The sequence below is a fragment of the Gossypium hirsutum genome, chromosome D03, assembly GCF_007990345.1.
Source record: "Gossypium hirsutum isolate 1008001.06 chromosome D03, Gossypium_hirsutum_v2.1, whole genome shotgun sequence".
Lineage (NCBI taxonomy): Eukaryota > Viridiplantae > Streptophyta > Magnoliopsida > Malvales > Malvaceae > Gossypium > Gossypium hirsutum.
In genome coordinates this window covers 48,453,084-48,472,828 of record NC_053439.1, presented here as the reverse complement: position 1 = coordinate 48,472,828, position 19,745 = coordinate 48,453,084, and the positions used below count along the sequence as shown (strand labels likewise).

Sequence of the window (19,745 nt, the reverse complement as noted above, 5' to 3'; positions counted from 1 at the left end):
GAGCGAATCAAGTGTGTAAACACAACCCTAAAAATAGAAATCGACAAAAAGCCAAAAAATGTGATTGTTGACGCTACACGGGCGTACGGTTGCCCGTGTGGTAGGTCGTGTGATCAATGAGGCTGGCTATGTGTGATTCATGGGTCAGGCCGAATTAGGCCGTGTGGGCCACACGAGCTCGTGGGCCCCACACGAGTGAACTACATGGGCGTATGGGAATATTGGGCCAGGCCGTAAGATCCATATGACTAAGGTCATTTTAGACCGTGTGGGCCATACGGGCATGTAAGCCCACATGGGTATGCAACATGAGCCGTGGGCCGATTTTCACTGATTGACTGCTAAGGCTGCACGGGTCGCCCATGTCGACTGTGAACCTACTGTAGGGTGGGTAAGTTTACCGAGACCCCTAATTGACTGAAATGATTGAAAGGCTATTATATTCCTATATAAGATAGATATGTATGTCTGTATGTTGAGCATGTTATATACACTATACTGATTATACATGATACCATGACATGTCTGTATAATGCATTGCATTGGGTTGGGAATTGATATTGATTGGAGGAAGTGTATTGAAAGGCTTCAAGCCTAACTTACTGGCAGCGCAACTGCAACTACTGTCTAGTACTGTATTCGATACTATTTGGAGTGTAGGGATGGATGGGTTGATTATATCCCCACATGGAGTGTAGGGTTGGACGGAGATGGAGTGTAGATGCTGGTTGGGTAGGATTTTATAACCGTATAACTGTCATTGTTACTGTACTGTGATGGGCTAAGGCCCTAATGCTTACTGATATTGAAAAGGACTTAGGCTCAAACTGAGATTATCTGTTATTGTCTGTTTGTTTGCATGGGGATTACACACTGAGTTTATGTAAACTTACCTCTTCTGTTTAATCTATACAAGTAATCCCTAGACATAGGCAAATCGGTTTAGCGAAGGACTTAGCGGTGGCCACACGACTCCTTTTTGCTATTTGATACTTATTTACGATTTTAAGTTTTATTTTGGGGTATTTTTTTGTAAAATGGCCTCTATGGATTTTTACCTAAAAATTAGATTTTATACTATATTTTGGTTATGTCTGCTAGAAGTAGGTGAAAACTCAGGTTTCTAAGAGAGATGAATGTTTTATCAAAGTACCACGCGCACGCAAACTATTTTAAAAGCTTCCGCAAAGTATAACGTTTTGAAAATGAATCACGATTTGGGAATTTATGAAAGATAATGATTTGTTCTAAACGAAAAATGGTTTTAGCAATGATACGATTTTCAAATGCACTATCATGTGACATCGCCAGATTCGACCATAACGTTTAGGCCGGGCTTAGGGTGTTACATTTAGTGGTATCAGAGCCAGGTTGCAAAATTCGGCTATGGATTTGGTTTTAAAGATTCGATTCTCTAAAAACTGATTTTTTAAATGACGTGAAACGTTTTTACTAAATGTGTGGCACATCGGGTCTTCGGCTCTGATCCTGTAAGTCCTCTAAACTGTTATCTGCTTATAAAATTGAAAATGCTATAGACAGTATGTACCAAGATTACTTTAGATAGACTGTATTGAAAGAAAACTCAAGTTAGTGTATACTAATTCTATAGAAAACTGATAAACACTGATAGACGCTGCGTTGGGCGAATACAAACTTTACATTTTTTATATTGCCTCTCATAATGTGTTAATAAATATTGAAATTGAAAACTGATGCATGAAACTGTTAATACAGATTAACACGAATAGACAATGAGCACAAGAGGTACTCGCGGACGGGGTACAAGAGGCCGTGGTAGAGGCCGTAGAGGTGCTCGAGCTAGGTCTTTATTTTTTGGCAAGTTGCCTAATTTGGATACAAGTGAGACACCGACTTCACCTGTGACTGAGACTGAGTCTTATGATTGAGTGGCTAGGGACAACGCACTATCCCAAGCCATGTTAAGGATTCTAGAGAGGGTCGTTGGGCCCAATACTAGAGCTGGAGGCCGCGGGTTGGTTACGGAATGAATTCGGTCTAATGGAGATGAGCTTTTCAGGGGTATTATTGGAGTTGCTCCTAATGTGATTGGATTGAGGCCATAGAGAGAATCATGGACAACCTGAACTGCACCCCTGAGCAAAAATTAAAAGGTGTTGTATCGCTGCACGTGATGAGGCCTATCAGTGGTGGCTCACTGTTGAGGAGGGCACTCAGCCCGATCGACTAACCTGGGAGTTCTTTAAGACCGATTTCCAGGAGAAGTATGTGGGGGCCAATTACGTGGATGCCCGTAGGAGGGAGTTCTTAAATTTGACTGAGGGAGATAGACCGGTGGCCGAGTGTGAGGTCGAATTTCTGAGTTTCAGCCGCTATGAGCAAGGTATGGTGGCGACTGAGTACGAGTGATGTGTTCGCTTCAGGGATGGCCTCAAGGATAATCTGAGGGTTCTGATAGCTCCACAGAGGGAGCGAAACTTTGCTGCATTGGTTGATAAGGTGAAGATCGCTGAGGAAGTAAAGAGCGCTGGGTGCCAGAACCGAGAAAGAGGTATGAATAAGAGGGATTCGGAGCCCTCGAGTTCTATTTAGAAGCCTAAGATAAAGGCCAGAGTTGATGGGCCGATTAGTGTTGGGGCTCCCATTGCTGTTACTGGACAACTGTTGTGTACTGATTGTGGTAGGCGCCATCAATGCGAGTGTTAGAAAAGAACTGGGGCATGTTTGAGGTGCAGTTCTCTAGAGCACTGTATTAGAGAGTGTCCACAAAGGTCCGATCTGATGCAAGCTCTGGGTAATAATATTGCACAGCCACCAAGAGTAGTTTATCAGCCACTGAGAGGCCAGTGTCAGGCTAGAGGTGGTAATGGTTTGGGTTGCGCACTGGGTAGAGGTGCTGGTCATATTGAGGCGAGGTAGCCGGCTCTAGTTTATATTGCTCGTTGCCGAGAGGATGGAGATGCTCCGGACGTCATTACGGGTACGTTCTTTATTTATGATTTACCTTATACTACGTGATAGATATAGGATCCACTCACTCCTATATAACTTGTATCGTATCTGAAAACTTGGTGACGAGCTAAAATGTGTGAAGATCTCTTGAAGATTTTAATGATAAAAACATTAGCATTATTAAAATTCGAAAAGAGATTTTATGTTTAGAGAGCTTAGGAATAAAAAAAGGATGAACTAATTTCGGGAGAAAAGTTTTGATTTGGAGTTTTAAAAATTTTTGAAGAATGGGAGGGAAGGAGACTTAGTTGTTAAATAAACAACCCATTTTTTTAAAAAATTGGGCCATTACCCATTTAATCAGCTCCAGTTTCTTCCTTTTTTCAAATAAGGCATTACTTTTCAATTAAAACCAATTTCAAAATTATTTTCAAATCAAACCTCATTTTTATAAATCCTTTTTCATGAAATTAATTCTCAGACACCTAATTTTAATTTCCTAAACTAAAATTATTAATTCTAGTTATTCTAATATTTTATTTAATTAATTCCTAATTATTTAATAATATAATCTAATTACGGTTTCTAGTTCACTAACACCTGATTTACTTACTTGATTCTCCAAACCTGGTTTTTGGGATGTGTGACTATCCTTAGATTTGAACCCCTAACACTTGCATTGATAAAACTTTAACTTTGCTACTCAACGAAAGCCTTAACTTAAAATAATTTGTGCATTTTAATTTTATTATGCACACTACATTACCTCTATAACTTGTATATCTATTTATACTATTATTTAAGCCTTTGACTAAATTGATACAACGAGTCAATCGAGCACCAACTCTGTTAGGAAAAATAAGAAAATGTCCTTTCATATATAAAATAACTTATATTATTCTATAGTGCTTTAGCCTTTTTTTTTGTTTTATTTTATAAATAAATAAATATTTTGCTTATGGTGAGATTTAAACTCACGACATTTATATTAATAAAACTTTAACTTTTCCACTCGATCAAAGTTTTATCTTAAATTGTTTTGTACATTCTAATTTTATTAAGCATACTTTATTACCTCCATCAATTTTATATATAATAATATTATTGATTGAGTTGGTGTCACAAGCTAACTTGACATCAACCTAAGATTAATAACAACACCATGATAAACTATTGTAATATATTTAATATTCTTAATATAATGCGGTTATGTGTTTAATTTTTTTAATAACACTTTAATCTAATTTTTAATATTATACATATTACTTGTGTTTTAAACCGCATGTTTCATTATTTATTGTATGTTATTTTTAAACACACATTTTATGTTTTAAATATGTAACATATATGTGTTTTAAATTGGGCAAATGACCAAAAAAAGCCCTTTTTTTTTCAAAAATTACCGAAATGGGCCAATTATTTAATTATTTACCGGAATGGTCCATTTTCCGCGAAATCGCGTCCATGTCAGCGCGATGTCAGGGTATGCGCCAGGAAATCGCGTCCACGTCAGCGCGATTTGCTGACGTGGATGAACAGTTTCTCATTTTTAGCTTGGAAAACTTTGAAAGGCCATAACTTTTCGCTCGGTTGTCCGATTGAGACGATTTTTTTATTTTGAATAACTTTTCGAGATCTACGCACTGACAAACTGCCGAAGGTGGTTTGCTGCACTTTTCGTCAAAAAAGATCCCTTTTGTCCCTAAATTTTGATTTTTTCGATTTAAAATTAAAATTTGAAACATTCAAATCATTATTTGTAGTGTGTGTATATGTTAATAGTTACGTACAGAAAAGTCAACTGAATATAATTTTATATTAAATTCATTTAAGTTCTTCTCAAATGACCAATGATTCTAACTGTCTTAATTATATGAGTTACCGATGCCTTTGCCTAAGCATCGATGAGCTAACATTTTATATAAGTTATTTCTAATTGTAATTAGCACTTTCTATCATTATGCAGGTTGCTTTTCCTAACTTGGAGAAAATCACAATCTGCCATTTGAGGAACGCAAAGAGGATATGGCACAGCAAATTTCATAAGAATTCCTTTTCTATGCTAAAAGAGTTGACTATTGAGGAATGTGATGTGCCATTTGAATCTTTTTTGTACTTGTTGCTATTGATTCAAAAAATATTTAAAATTGTTACTAACAAGATTCGAACCAAGGTACTAAGGGAAAAGAGCAAGCATATTAACCAACTAAGCTAAACTAATTAATTGATAAATTATAAAAATACTGTTATTATCTTAATTATATTACTTACGTTCTAACGATTTATCGGACCTATTCCATACACGTGTCAAATTAGAAGAAATAATACAACAATTCTGTAAAAAAATCCAGTGTTTACTTCAAATAAATAAGGAAAATAATGATTTGAATGTTTCAAAATTTAATTTTAAATCGAAAAAATCAAAATTTAGGGACAAAAAGGGATCTTTTTCGATGAAAAGTGCAGCAAACCGCCTTCGGCAATTTGTCAACGCATAGATCTAGAAAAGTTATTCGAAATAAAAAAAAAATCTTCTCAATCAGACAACCGAGCGAAAAGTTATGGCCTTTCAAAGTTTTCCAAGTTAAAAATGAGAAACTGTTCATCCACGTCAGCAAATCGCGTCCTAGAGGGCGCGATTTGTGTCCACGTAAGCAAATCGCGCTGACGTGGACACGATTTCCTGGCGCGTACCCTGACATCGCGCTAACGTGGACGTGATTTCGCGGAAAATGGACCATTCCGGTAAATAATTAAATAATTGGCCAATTTCGATAATTTTTGAAAAAAAGGGTTTTTTTTGGTCATTTACTGATACGGGGTTGCGCGCGGACCAAGATCGAGTTGCCAAGTCACGAGAAACTCCTACGAAAACCCTAAACAATTAGATCTGAAACAAAACAAAAAATTAAAAGATTAGATTTTTGAATTTTCAGATCTGAAATAAAATCCCCAAAACAGTAAAGAATCAAATAGAGAATAGAAATAAGTGTTAATAAGGAATCTTGAAACCCTAGAAGAGATTGCGATTCTGCCCAATTGAACACCCAGATAGTTTTCCCCAAATTTCGGCAATCTAATTTCTCCCAGAAAGAGTATGGATGAATCGGCAAGAACCCTAGAAATTGGGGATTTTTGGGCTAATTCCTTAAGATAGAAAAAGGCTGAAAACACAATAAGAACAGAAAATAAATTAGATAAAGATTCGGCACAAGCAGAAATAAAGAAAGAATTGACAGTAAGAAATTAAAAGATAAGTCCTAAGAAGCCTTGAAATCTCGAAAGATCTCACAACTCCCTTCAAACGGCTCTAATCTCCCCTCCAAAGAATATCAATGGCAAGAAGAAGGTTGAAGATGGCTCCCACAATCACAAGATTGTTAAAACAACTTCTAAAGAAAACTCAAGAGAGAAATCTTGGAGAAAACTCAAAGAAAATTCTGCTCTCAACAAATCTGAAATTTTAATAATAATGATAAGTGTTTAACAAGGTGGACAGCCATGCCTTTAAATAGGCCTTATAACTAGTCCTAATCTAATTAGAAAACTAAAATAAAAAAAACTCCTAATTATTTTAATATGGAAATTCGGTCAAAGGTCATTTTATCTGGGACTCTTGGACTGAATATTGACATAAAAATTTAAACTAAGTAAATAAATAAATAAATAAATAAATAAAAATAAAATAAAACTTTACAACTTGGGCCACTTTGACAATTTGGCCTGATTTTCAACTAAGTATGGATGGATTTCTTGATTGGGCTGGGAATTTGCTTATTGGGCCTCGCCTTCAAGAATTTGGGCTTTTGTGACTCGTATCATTCCCCCCTTCCTCAAAAAGATTCGTCCTCGAATCTGTAAAATCAAATGAACTCGACTTTCCTCTATCGAACGGGACTAATGGCAATTGAGTCCACTGAGAAGAATAGCCATGAGATAGTAAATAGCAACGGAAATAAGCTTGTAGTCCAATCATAAGCATAATAGAACAGGTATAACGCATGTGAATGGATAGATTCAGATTACCATGCAAACAATCTAATTTACTCACCACTGCCTCGTCAAATATTTGAAACAAAGATGGACATGTTTTAAGGCATTCAGTCGTCTCACATTGTTCCCACAAACCATGAATAAATTGCGAGTAATAAATCAAATGGTAAACATAATTGTCACAAGTAGGTATTTGAAAAGATTCACATGGTTCACAGAGTTGCATAATCATACCATGCATTAATCGACGGTCTATAGATTCACTCACACATGCATTATCAAAAACAAGAATCTTTTTATCAACCATCAAAACAGATATATCATCAATAAATAAAATAGGACAGTCAAGCACGTTTCGATCTAAGTGTTCATCAACACGATCTTTATCACTATCCGAGGAGTACAAAAGTGTTTCAAAGATTTCAAGCATCTTACCTCGATAAGCAGAAGAATAAGGGTCGATTTTACCTTTTTCATTTAAAACAAACCTTCGCTCATCGGGGGCATAGTGTAGTCGAATCTCCGTTGTTGAGTTAACCTTTGTCAAATGGAACTCAAACTTCATGTACAACCACATAAACTGTTTAAGGCACGAATATAAATTGAAAACAAATTTGGAAAATTTCGTTACCTTATTCTCCAAAACAGATTTGGACAAATTCGAGGATTTTACACAAGGTAAATCAAGAGAATAACAAATCACGCTTCTTTTCGTAATGACTTTATCAACCACAATCGAAGAGTAACAATTAATTGGATCAAAATGAGGGGATCTTTTAAGAACTAAGTCACCAAAAGTTTTATCAATAATTTTCAAATCTGCACTGGACTCGGTTTCTAAAATTTCCTTACCTCGCTTACCTTCGGGATCATGTAGTGTGATTTCATCTTTGCCTAAGTTGATCGTATGAAAGCGTCTTTCATTTGAGAGGTATTGAAGTTGAAAGTTATCTTTCGATCTTTCAGGAACCTGAAAAGTAGCAACACAAGAAAAATTCATATCTTGGTTAGTGGAAACATTCCTCACTAGCCTTTCCTCGTCTTTTTCTTTTGTTTCTTTTTCTAACTCATTTTCTCTTCTTTCTTCAACTTCTTTTTCAAATTTCTTTTCTGTTTCACATTCCTTTTCACTCTCAATCTCTTTTTGCTCTTTTTCATTCTCTTTTTCTTTTTCCTCACTTGTTTTAACAGAATTTCTCAGTTTGATTTGGTCCTCATGGACTTGTTCCGGAGTGAGCGGCACTAAGGTAAGTTTCTTTCCTTGATGCTTGAAAGAATACCTATTGGTACGACCATCGTGAGTGACTTTTCGATCCAGTTGCCATGGTTCTCCTAGCAATAAATGGCAGGCTTGAATAGGTACTACGTCGCACACGACTTCGTCTTGATATTTACCGATAGAAAAGGCGATGCGCACTTGTTGAGTGACCTTAAATTGGCTTTCGTTGCTAAGCCCTTGTAGTTGATAAGGTCGTGGATGCTTGGTAGTGGTTAAGCAAAGCTTTTCCACCATCGTCGTGCTGGCTACGTTCGAGCAACTTTCACCATCAATAATAACTCTACAAAGCTTACCTTGTACATGGCAGCGAGTATGAAAGAGATGTTCTCGTTGCTGCTCGCTCTTTGGTTTTGCCAAAGAGGGTTGTCCACGATCATGAAGATCATAATCAGTTCTAGGGACACGCCGAGGAGCGCGCCTATGAGCAGGAGGCTGGTTATCCACATCGTCTTTAATTTGATCTCGATATTGAGGCTCTTGATTCAACCGCACCTCATTGATAGTAGCAGTCAACGCTCGAAGTGCAGCAGCCTGTTCGTCCAACTGTTGTTGGAATTTTTTAAATATGTCACTAGTATTATCACCTGTAGACATTTTTTTTTAAAACCTGCAAAACACTCAACACTCAAAATAAAAGTTATCAAACCTCACTGTTAATCACTCAAAAAGAAAAAATCAAATTCTCAATGAGGTCGAATTCAATCTTGTGAGTTCTTTATCAGAGTTTATATCAACCAATTAGAGAGTGTGAACCAAACTACCAAAGAATCCTAATTTGCACTAGGATGCTAAAAACTGACGAGACACCAATTGATTCGTGTTGCACCGAGGAAGAAGTTGTGCACACGTTTAAATCCTACTAACACAAGAAACAAGAAGGTGTTAGATAACGTAAAGGAAGAATAAAGGTAAACAAATGAAAACCTACAGCTAAGAATCAATAAAAATTGCTGAAAACAGAAAACCCGAAAAACTGTGGAGTAACTTGACAACTTCGTTCGAGGTGTTCCTGATCTCAAAAAATCACAAAATTAAATCTCAAATGTCCTTAAATATTTAATTTTTGATCTAGAAAGTTTGGGCACCAAACTCAACCCGCTGAATTTTTTTTTAAATTTTATTGGATTTCGTCTTTTTTTCGATTTTTTTGACTTTTTGACTGATTTTTTTGCGGGAATAATTTTTTTATATTCAATCACAGTGCCAAACACATGTATGTAAAATTTCAGATCAATCGGACAACGTTTACCCACTCAAATGAATTTTTTTTGAACAATTTTTCTGGGTAAAACTGCTGTTTATGCTTTAAAAAATAGAGATCAGTTTAGAAATCAACCAAGAACACCCAAAACGCCCAAAATCTGATACCAAATGATACGGGGTTGCGCGCGGACCAAGATCGAGTTGCCAAGTCACGAGAAACTCCTACGAAAACCCTAAACAATTAGATCTGAAACAAAACAGAAAATTAAAAGATTAGATTTTTGAATTTTCAGATCTGAAATAAAATCCCCAAAACAGTAAAGAATCAAATAGAGAATAGAAATAAGTGTTAATAAGGAATCTTGAAACCCTAGAAGAGATTGCGATTCTGCCCAATTGAACACCCAGATAGTTTTCCCCAAATTTCGGCAATCTAATTTCTCCCAAAAAGAGTATGGATGAATCGGCAAGAACCCTAGAAATTGGGGATTTTTGGGCTAATTCCTTAAGATAGAAAAAGGCTGAAAACACAATAAGAACAGAAAATAAATTAGATAAAGATTCGGCACAAGCAGAAATAAAGAAAGAATTGACAGTAAGAAATTAAAAGATAAGTCCTAAGAAGCCTTGAAATCTCGAAAGATCTCACAACTCCCTTCAAACGGCTCTAATCTCCCCTCCAAAGAATATCAATGGCAAGAAGAAGGTTGAAGATGGCTCCCACAATCACAAGATTGTTAAAACAACTTTTAAAGAAAACTCAAGAGAGAAATCTTGGAGAAAACTCAAAGAAAATTCTGCTCTCAACAAATCTGAAATTTTAATAATAATGATAAGTGTTTAACAAGGTGGACAGCCATGCCTTTAAATAGGCCTTATAACTAGTCCTAATCTAATTAGAAAACTAAAATAAAAAAAAAACTCCTAATTATTTTAATATGGAAATTCGGTCAAAGGTCATTTTATCTGGGACTCTTGGACTGAATATTGACATAAAAATTTAAACTAAGTAAATAAATAAATAAATAAATAAATAAAATAAAAATAAAACTTTACAACTTGGGCCACTTTGACAATTTGGCCTGATTTTCAACTAAGTATGGATGGATTTCTTGATTGGGCTGGGAATTTGCTTATTGGGCCTCGCCTTCAAGAATTTGGGCTTTTGTGACTCGTATCATTCCCCCCTTCCTCAAAAAGATTCGTCCTCGAATCTGTAAAATCAAATGAACTCGACTTTCCTCTATCGAACGGGACTAATGGCAATTGAGTCCACTGAGAAGAATAGCCATGAGATAGTAAATAGCAACGGAAATAAGCTTGTAGTCCAATCATAAGCATAATAGAACAGGTATAACGCATGTGAATGGATAGATTCAGATTACCATGCAAACAATCTAATTTACTCACCACTGCCTCGTCAAATATTTGAAACAAAGATGGACATGTTTTAAGGCATTCAGTCGTCTCACATTGTTCCCACAAACCATGAATAAATTGCGAGTAATAAATCAAATGGTAAACATAATTGTCACAAGTAGGTATTTGAAAAGATTCACATGGTTCACAGAGTTGCATAATCATACCATGCATTAATCGACGGTCTATAGATTCACTCACACATGCATTATCAAAAACAAGAATCTTTTTATCAACCATCAAAACAGATATATCATCAATAAATAAAATAGGACAGTCAAGCACGTTTCGATCTAAGTGTTCATCAACACGATCTTTATCACTATCCGAGGAGTACAAAAGTGTTTCAAAGATTTCAAGCATCTTACCTCGATAAGCAGAAGAATAAGGGTCGATTTTACCTTTTTCATTTAAAACAAACCTTCGCTCATCGGGGGCATAGTGTAGTCGAATCTCCGTTGTTGAGTTAACCTTTGTCAAATGGAACTCAAACTTCATGTACAACCACATAAACTGTTTAAGGCACGAATATAAATTGAAAACAAATTTGGAAAATTTCGTTACCTTATTCTCCAAAACAGATTTGGACAAATTCGAGGATTTTACACAAGGTAAATCAAGAGAATAACAAATCACGCTTCTTTTCGTAATGACTTTATCAACCACAATCGAAGAGTAACAATTAATTGGATCAAAATGAGGGGATCTTTTAAGAACTAAGTCACCAAAAGTTTTATCAATAATTTTCAAATCTGCACTGGACTCGGTTTCTAAAATTTCCTTACCTCGCTTACCTTCGGGATCATGTAGTGTGATTTCATCTTTGCCTAAGTTGATCGTATGAAAGCGTCTTTCATTTGAGAGGTATTGAAGTTGAAAGTTATCTTTCGATCTTTCAGGAACCTGAAAAGTAGCAACACAAGAAAAATTCATATCTTGGTTAGTGGAAACATTCCTCACTAGCCTTTCCTCGTCTTTTTCTTTTGTTTCTTTTTCTAACTCATTTTCTCTTCTTTCTTCAACTTCTTTTTCAAATTTCTTTTCTGTTTCACATTCCTTTTCACTCTCAATCTCTTTTTGCTCTTTTTCATTCTCTTTTTCTTTTTCCTCACTTGTTTAACAGAATTTCTCAGTTTGATTTGGTCCTCATGGACTTGTTCCGGAGTGAGCGGCACTAAGGTAAGTTTCTTTCCTTGATGCTTGAAAGAATACCTATTGGTACGACCATCGTGAGTGACTTTTCGATCCAGTTGCCATGGTTCTCCTAGCAATAAATGGCAGGCTTGAATAGGTACTACGTCGCACACGACTTCGTCTTGATATTTACCGATAGAAAAGGCGATGCGCACTTGTTGAGTGACCTTAAATTGGCTTTCGTTGCTAAGCCCTTGTAGTTGATAAGGTCGTGGATGCTTGGTAGTGGTTAAGCAAAGCTTTTCCACCATCGTCGTGCTGGCTACGTTCGAGCAACTTTCACCATCAATAATAACTCTACAAAGCTTACCTTGTACATGGCAGCGAGTATGAAAGAGATGTTCTCGTTGCTGCTCGCTCTTTGGTTTTGCCAAAGAGGGTTGTCCACGATCATGAAGATCATAATCAGTTCTAGGGACACGCCGAGGAGCGCGCCTATGAGCAGGAGGCTGGTTATCCACATCGTCTTTAATTTGATCTCGATATTGAGGCTCTTGATTCAACCGCACCTCATTGATAGTAGCAGTCAACGCTCGAAGTGCAGCAGCCTGTTCGTCCAACTGTTGTTGGAATTTTTTAAATATGTCACTAGTATTATCACCTGTAGACATTTTTTTTTAAAACCTGCAAAACACTCAACACTCAAAAATAAAAGTTATCAAACCTCACTGTTAATCACTCAAAAAGAAAAAATCAAATTCTCAATGAGGTCGAATTCAATCTTGTGAGTTCTTTATCAGAGTTTATATCAACCAATTAGAGAGTGTGAACCAAACTACCAAAGAATCCTAATTTGCACTAGGATGCTAAAAACTGACGAGACACCAATTGATTCGTGTTGCACCGAGGAAGAAGTTGTGCACACGTTTAAATCCTACTAACACAAGAAACAAGAAGGTGTTAGATAACGTAAAGGAAGAATAAAGGTAAACAAATGAAAACCTACAGCTAAGAATCAATAAAAATTGCTGAAAACAGAAAACCCGAAAAACTGTGGAGTAACTTGACAACTTCGTTCGAGGTGTTCCTGATCTCAAAAAATCACAAAATTAAATCTCAAATGTCCTTAAATATTTAATTTTTGATCTAGAAAGTTTGGGCACCAAACTCAACCCGCTGAATTTTTTTTTAAATTTTTATTGGATTTCGTCTTTTTTTCGATTTTTTTGACTTTTTGACTGATTTTTTTGCGGGAATAATTTTTTTATATTCAATCACAGTGCCAAACACATGTATGTAAAATTTCAGATCAATCGGACAACGTTTACCCACTCAAATGAATTTTTTTTGAACAATTTTTCTGGGTAAAACTGCTGTTTATGCTTTAAAAAATAGAGATCAGTTTAGAAATCAACCAAGAACACCCAAAACGCCCAAAATCTGATACCAAATGATACGGGGTTGCGCGCGGACCAAGATCGAGTTGCCAAGTCACGAGAAACTCCTACGAAAACCCTAAACAATTAGATCTGAAACAAAACAGAAAATTAAAAGATTAGATTTTTGAATTTTCAGATCTGAAATAAAATCCCCAAAACAGTAAAGAATCAAATAGAGAATAGAAATAAGTGTTAATAAGGAATCTTGAAACCCTAGAAGAGATTGCGATTCTGCCCAATTGAACACCCAGATAGTTTTCCCCAAATTTCGGCAATCTAATTTCTCCCAAAAAGAGTATGGATGAATCGGCAAGAACCCTAGAAATTGGGGATTTTTGGGCTAATTCCTTAAGATAGAAAAAGGCTGAAAACACAATAAGAACAGAAAATAAATTAGATAAAGATTCGGCACAAGCAGAAATAAAGAAAGAATTGACAGTAAGAAATTAAAAGATAAGTCCTAAGAAGCCTTGAAATCTCGAAAGATCTCACAACTCCCTTCAAACGGCTCTAATCTCCCCTCCAAAGAATATCAATGGCAAGAAGAAGGTTGAAGATGGCTCCCACAATCACAAGATTGTTAAAACAACTTTTAAAGAAAACTCAAGAGAGAAATCTTGGAGAAAACTCAAAGAAAATTCTGCTCTCAACAAATCTGAAATTTTAATAATAATGATAAGTGTTTAACAAGGTGGACAGCCATGCCTTTAAATAGGCCTTATAACTAGTCCTAATCTAATTAGAAAACTAAAATAAAAAAAAAACTCCTAATTATTTTAATATGGAAATTCGGTCAAAGGTCATTTTATCTGGGACTCTTGGACTGAATATTGACATAAAAATTTAAACTAAGTAAATAAATAAATAAATAAATAAATAAAAATAAAAATAAAACTTTACAACTTGGGCCACTTTGACAATTTGGCCTGATTTTCAACTAAGTATGGATGGATTTCTTGATTGGGCTGGGAATTTGCTTATTGGGCCTCGCCTTCAAGAATTTGGGCTTTTGTGACTCGTATCATTTACCCTTTTAAATTTTGTAGTTTATAGAAATACCTTTGTCAAATTTTAAATTATATATAATTATTCCCTCGTTCATTAATTTAGTATACTTTTATCTGCAAACCATTAAATATTGAAAATTTTCTTATAATTTTGTAAAAAAATCAATTAAATTTTAGAGTTTAATGAGTTTATTGTAGGTTAACCAACTAGTTTTAATTGAAATAATTTATTTAATTTTTATTTTTTGATTATTTAACTAATCCTCTGCATTTTGTAGGCCCATTAAGAGTGTAGATACTGACCATGAGTTTTTAAAGCTGCTCCATACTCAAGGTGAGGATCAAACCCTCGAGCACTAAAATAGAGAAATTAGAAAGATCATTGAAAACAAAGCAAGCAATAAGGATTTCTTGGGCACCAAGTTAGCTTGAAACAGATGGAGCTTTGAGGACCTTCAAGAACCTGAAAGATTCAACTAATTACACCATAAATTAACCAATAAACTTAAAAAAAATAAACAACTAAAAATGAATCAAAAGATAATAGATCGATCGATGGATGTGATGAAAAGAAGAAATAATATGGATGGTGTTTGTGACAAAGAAGTTAGATAAATAGTCTAGTATTTTTTAAACTTGCATCAACAATAAATTACAGTGAACCCTCTCAATTAATTTGAATTAGATAACCTAACATTATGATAAATCTCCTCCACAATCTTAAAGAATTGAAGTAAATGTTCTATAAAAAAGGAAACAAGATATTATATCATAAATTTTTTGTTTCCATTAGAGTATTTTGTTATTAAAAATTCAAGCAAATTACAAGTTAATATTGGCCAACCATGCTTAAGTATTTAAAAGCAAGTATAAGTATGTATAAGCACTCGACCAATATGTTACAACTTGGAATAAATCCTACTTGAGTCTTAGGTAATTGCTAAACCTCTTAAAACTTAGTCAACTATCTTGCAATGTGGGAGAATGCCTCTTATTTTGACCAAAATTTATCTTGCAACTTGGATTATACATGTTAAGACCACATTATTGATTTGATATACTGAGATGATAGAGGCACTTAAGATTTAACCTGCAAAAAGCTTACCTATTGAATTAACCCCTAGTAAACCCCTTTGATCCTAACACATTTTTTTCCTGACCCATTTCTATTAACCAATAACCCATATGTATGTTGTAAAACTATCCTTGTTATTGACTCTCTTTTTGTCGAGATTTGATTTGGTTAGATGTCTAACTATGTTTCATTTTTTTTGTTGACTTGCTAAATTTTATTTTTTTTCTAAAAAAATGAAAAAAATGAATAAAAACAAAAGGAAAAAGGAAAAAGTATTTTTGATTGAGCTTGAATAGTTAGTTTGTAATTTCTCTTAATTCAGCAACCGATTATTTTTCTAGTTTGGTACGTTATTGATTCCATCTCGATTATAACCAACTTTTCTGGCCTTTTCCATGCCCTTAACCTAAGCTCCATTACAACCTTTTAAAGACCTCTTGATTGGTGTGTCATCTCATTTTTTAGTGGTGGAAAATTGATTTTCAAGCAAGCATATGGTAATGACATTTCTTGTTTGACTGTTGAGTGCATATTTCATGAACCTTAAACGCTTTGAGAGCTTTAAGTGATCTATAGTGAGGATTTCAATTCTTATTGATTTTGAATTTAAGGAAATTATTTAGATAAGGGGAGACACCTACGTTTTTTTGCTTTAAAAATTTCGACTTGGATTGCTTGCATCTTTAGTGTCCTTTTGGTTGAGTTTCCAATGCATGATTGTTTGCGAATCATCTTGAAACATTATTGATTAAAATGAAAATTGAGAAAGTTAAATTGAATGTGGATTGAGGATTTTGCTTGAGGATAATCAAACACTTAATTGTGGTGATATTTGATAAATGTCAAAAGTAACATGTTTTAGCCTCATTCTTAATGCATTTTTGGATGATTATTCAATTTAAAATGGTGAATTTTATGCTTCTAATCCTTTAAATTCATGTTTATATACTTAGGAGAGCATTTGAGAGTAAAAAAGAGCAAAAATCTGAAAATAGAAGCAAGTTTTAGGAGCTACATGGGCTGGACACACAACTATGTGGATTTCGCGAAATGCACTTTAGAAATGCAAAAAAAAAAAACACAATTTTTAGGTTTTTCGGGCATTCTAAGACCTATATATACCAAATATAAGAATAGGGGAGTAAGCCGTCAGAAAATATTGAAGAAAACAACTAAAAAAACACCATTAAAGCTAACTCTGAAGCAAATTCCCCTCAAGATTGAAGATCTCCTTTTGATTTCTTTCAATTTTATTATGAGTTTCTTTATTTCTTGTGGTTATATTTTCTTTGAGATGTTTTTATTTGCAATTATGAACTAATTTTCTAAATACCTAGGGGAGATGAACCCTATGATGAATTCTGTCTTTTGATTTCTATTTTACGTAATAAATACTTGAATCTTGTTCTCAATTATGTGTGCTTAATTCTTTGTTTAATATTTTCAGACTATTAATCCATGTTTGATATGCTTGAATCAGAGGAGAAATAGACCCTGTTTAATAGTAGATCTAACATAATTGAGTGGAGTTGCATGCAATCTTAGAAATAGGATGACATAAATCTATTATATTAGAGTTAAATCTAATAAGGGGACCCATAGATCGAGTTAATACAGCAATAGGGGTTTTAATTAGAAAGAAATTTCAATTAATCAACCTAGAGTTAGTTTGTCTTAGTCTTGAAGAGAGATATTAGTATAATTTTGGGATTTCTACGAATCAAGATACTTAGTGAAGAAATTGCGTAACATAGATTGATAATGACAGATGAAATCTAGGTGAATTCTTTCTTGGGTATTGTTTCGCTTCTTAGTTGTTTACTCGATTATTTTTTTTGATTTGTTCTTTGTCGTGTTCTTTAGTTAATTAATTTAGTTAATTTTAAATTTAATTTTAATCAATCACTCCAATATGTCGGTTAAATAATAGAGAGACGATAATTACTAGTACTTTTAGTCTTCATGGGAACTATATCTTTGCTCATCGTAGCTATACTATTAATTGATAGGTACACTTGCCTTTGTTGAATTTTTAGTTGGTTTACGACTGCAATTAGTGTCTCAAGCAAGGTGGAGTCAAAAGCCGAAACAGGGGCGATGTCATGATGAGAAAATGCCCAATATTGCAACAACGCAATGAACAGAGGCCTCATCTTGATGAAGAGTCACACAACGTTGCTACGACACAAAAAAATTTCTGATTGTTACAAGTGTAAAGCTGTTTCGGATCTATTTGGGGCTCCATTCGACCTTAAGGTACCCTCACCATTTCAGTTAACTAATTATAAGTTGGCTCGTGATAGGAAAATACGAGAAATCTAAACACCACAAAAATATTCTGAAGGAAACCTAGTGGCTTATGCTCTAAGTGTTGCCAAGAACAGAGGCGAATCTAGGGGCCTGACATGGGCCTCGACCCTCCAAAATGGAAAATTGCTATTTAGGCCCTTTATTTTTAAAAAATTTTAAATTAGTAAAGGTAAAATTACATTTTGGCCCCATAAAATTATAAAAATTCGATTTAATCCTTTAAAATTTATAAATATATAGACTATAAAAAATTTAAAATTTCATTCGGCCCCCCTAAAAAGTTGTTTTGGCTTCACCCCTGGCCGAGGGTATTGATTCAACCGATCCTTCATGTTATTATGAGGCAGTTCAAGCCTCTAACTTTAGCAAATTGCTCGTTCCAATGAAAGAAGAAACATAATCGCTTCAGAAGAATAAGACTTGTAGGCTAGTTAAACCACTCACTGGTAAAAGAAGCGTTGGTTACAAATAGGTGTTTAAAATGAAGGAAGGTTCGAGTCCTAACAACACTAAGTACAAGGCAAGATTGGTTGCAAAGGGCGACAATCAAGTGGAGGGAGTTGAATTTCATGATGTTTTCTCTCCAATTTTGAAACATACATCCATTTGGGTGCTTTTGGCCCTTATTGCATCAAATAATCTTGAGTTAGAGCAGTTTTATGTAAAGACTGTTTTCCTTCACGGTGATCTTAAGGAGGACATCTACATGCAATAACTGGAAGGCTTCAAATTTGAATGTAAAGAAGATTATGTTTGTCTCTTACAAAAGTCTTTGTACTGTTTGAAGCAGTCTCCTCAATAATTGTATAAAAAGTTTGACTCCTTCATGTTGAGTAATGGTTTTTCTTGAAGTAAGTATGATAGTTGTGTTTATCTATAATGTCTTTGTAGCATCCCATTTTTAGTGGTGTTAGAAATAGTGGTTTCAAGACCACGATTTCGATGAGGGAGTAAATATTTTAATATTTATTTAAAGTCTATGGGGTTATATTAGAGTTGTATTGAAGTTTCGTTAAGAAATTTTGAAGTTTAAATAGTTAATTAGGTAAAAAGGGATAAATTGTAATAGAAGCAAAATTTCAATTCTATTAGTTTAATGGGTTATTTGGCTATGGAAAGGAAAGGTAATGAACTTAGATAATAATTATACCATATATGTTGATAGTGGACACATTATGGACATGTTTATGCTAGTATTTATGTTATAACTTAAGGGTAAAAGAATAAATAATTAAATAAGCATGAGATAAATAAAACAAAGGCTATCATCTTCTTTCTTTTTACTTGTTAAATCGAAAGCACCATTGAAGGGGGAGAAAAGCTTCAGTTTTGTTAATTCACTTGCATGGTATGTATTCAAGTCCCGTTTTAGTAACTTTTATATTTTTGAGTTCATTTTAGCTTAAACTAATTAGTCCGAGGGTTAATTTGAAAATTTATTAAAGGTTGAGGGATATGTTAGGAATGAAGTTGATGAATTTATGATGTTAATTGATAGATTATTAAACTTGGTTGTTAAATAAACTTGTTTTGTTAAGTGATTTTTGATTAATTTAGGGTTAATGACTTATTTGCTTAAAGTGTAAAATTCCTTGGAATTTATGTGAAATTTGAGTAAATATGGGTTGTTTAGGTCTCATAGTAAAATCGGTTAGTATGCTTTAGTTAGAAAAATGGTAAATTAACAAGTTAAGAGTTTAGGGACTAAATTGTATGAAAGTTAAAATAGTAGGGGTAATTTTATAATTTCTTGATAATATAAATTATAGATTGAATTGAATACTTGAGGTTATTTAAAGTACTTAACTGAATGAAATTATCTATTTAGATCAAGATAAACCACAACCGGATTTAAATCAGGGAAAGGCAAAAGCTTTGGATTAGTCTCCAACTCTACTTTTGCGACTATAGTTATCGACGTAAGTTCGTATGAATTATAATCTTACTAATGA

At 34.4% G+C, this 19,745-nt stretch overlaps 1 pseudogene; it reads left to right on the top strand.

The window, feature by feature from the left end:
- Positions 1–19,745, top strand: part of LOC107949969 (chitinase 2-like) — an 80,241-nt pseudogene that overhangs the window by 13,649 nt on the left and 46,847 nt on the right.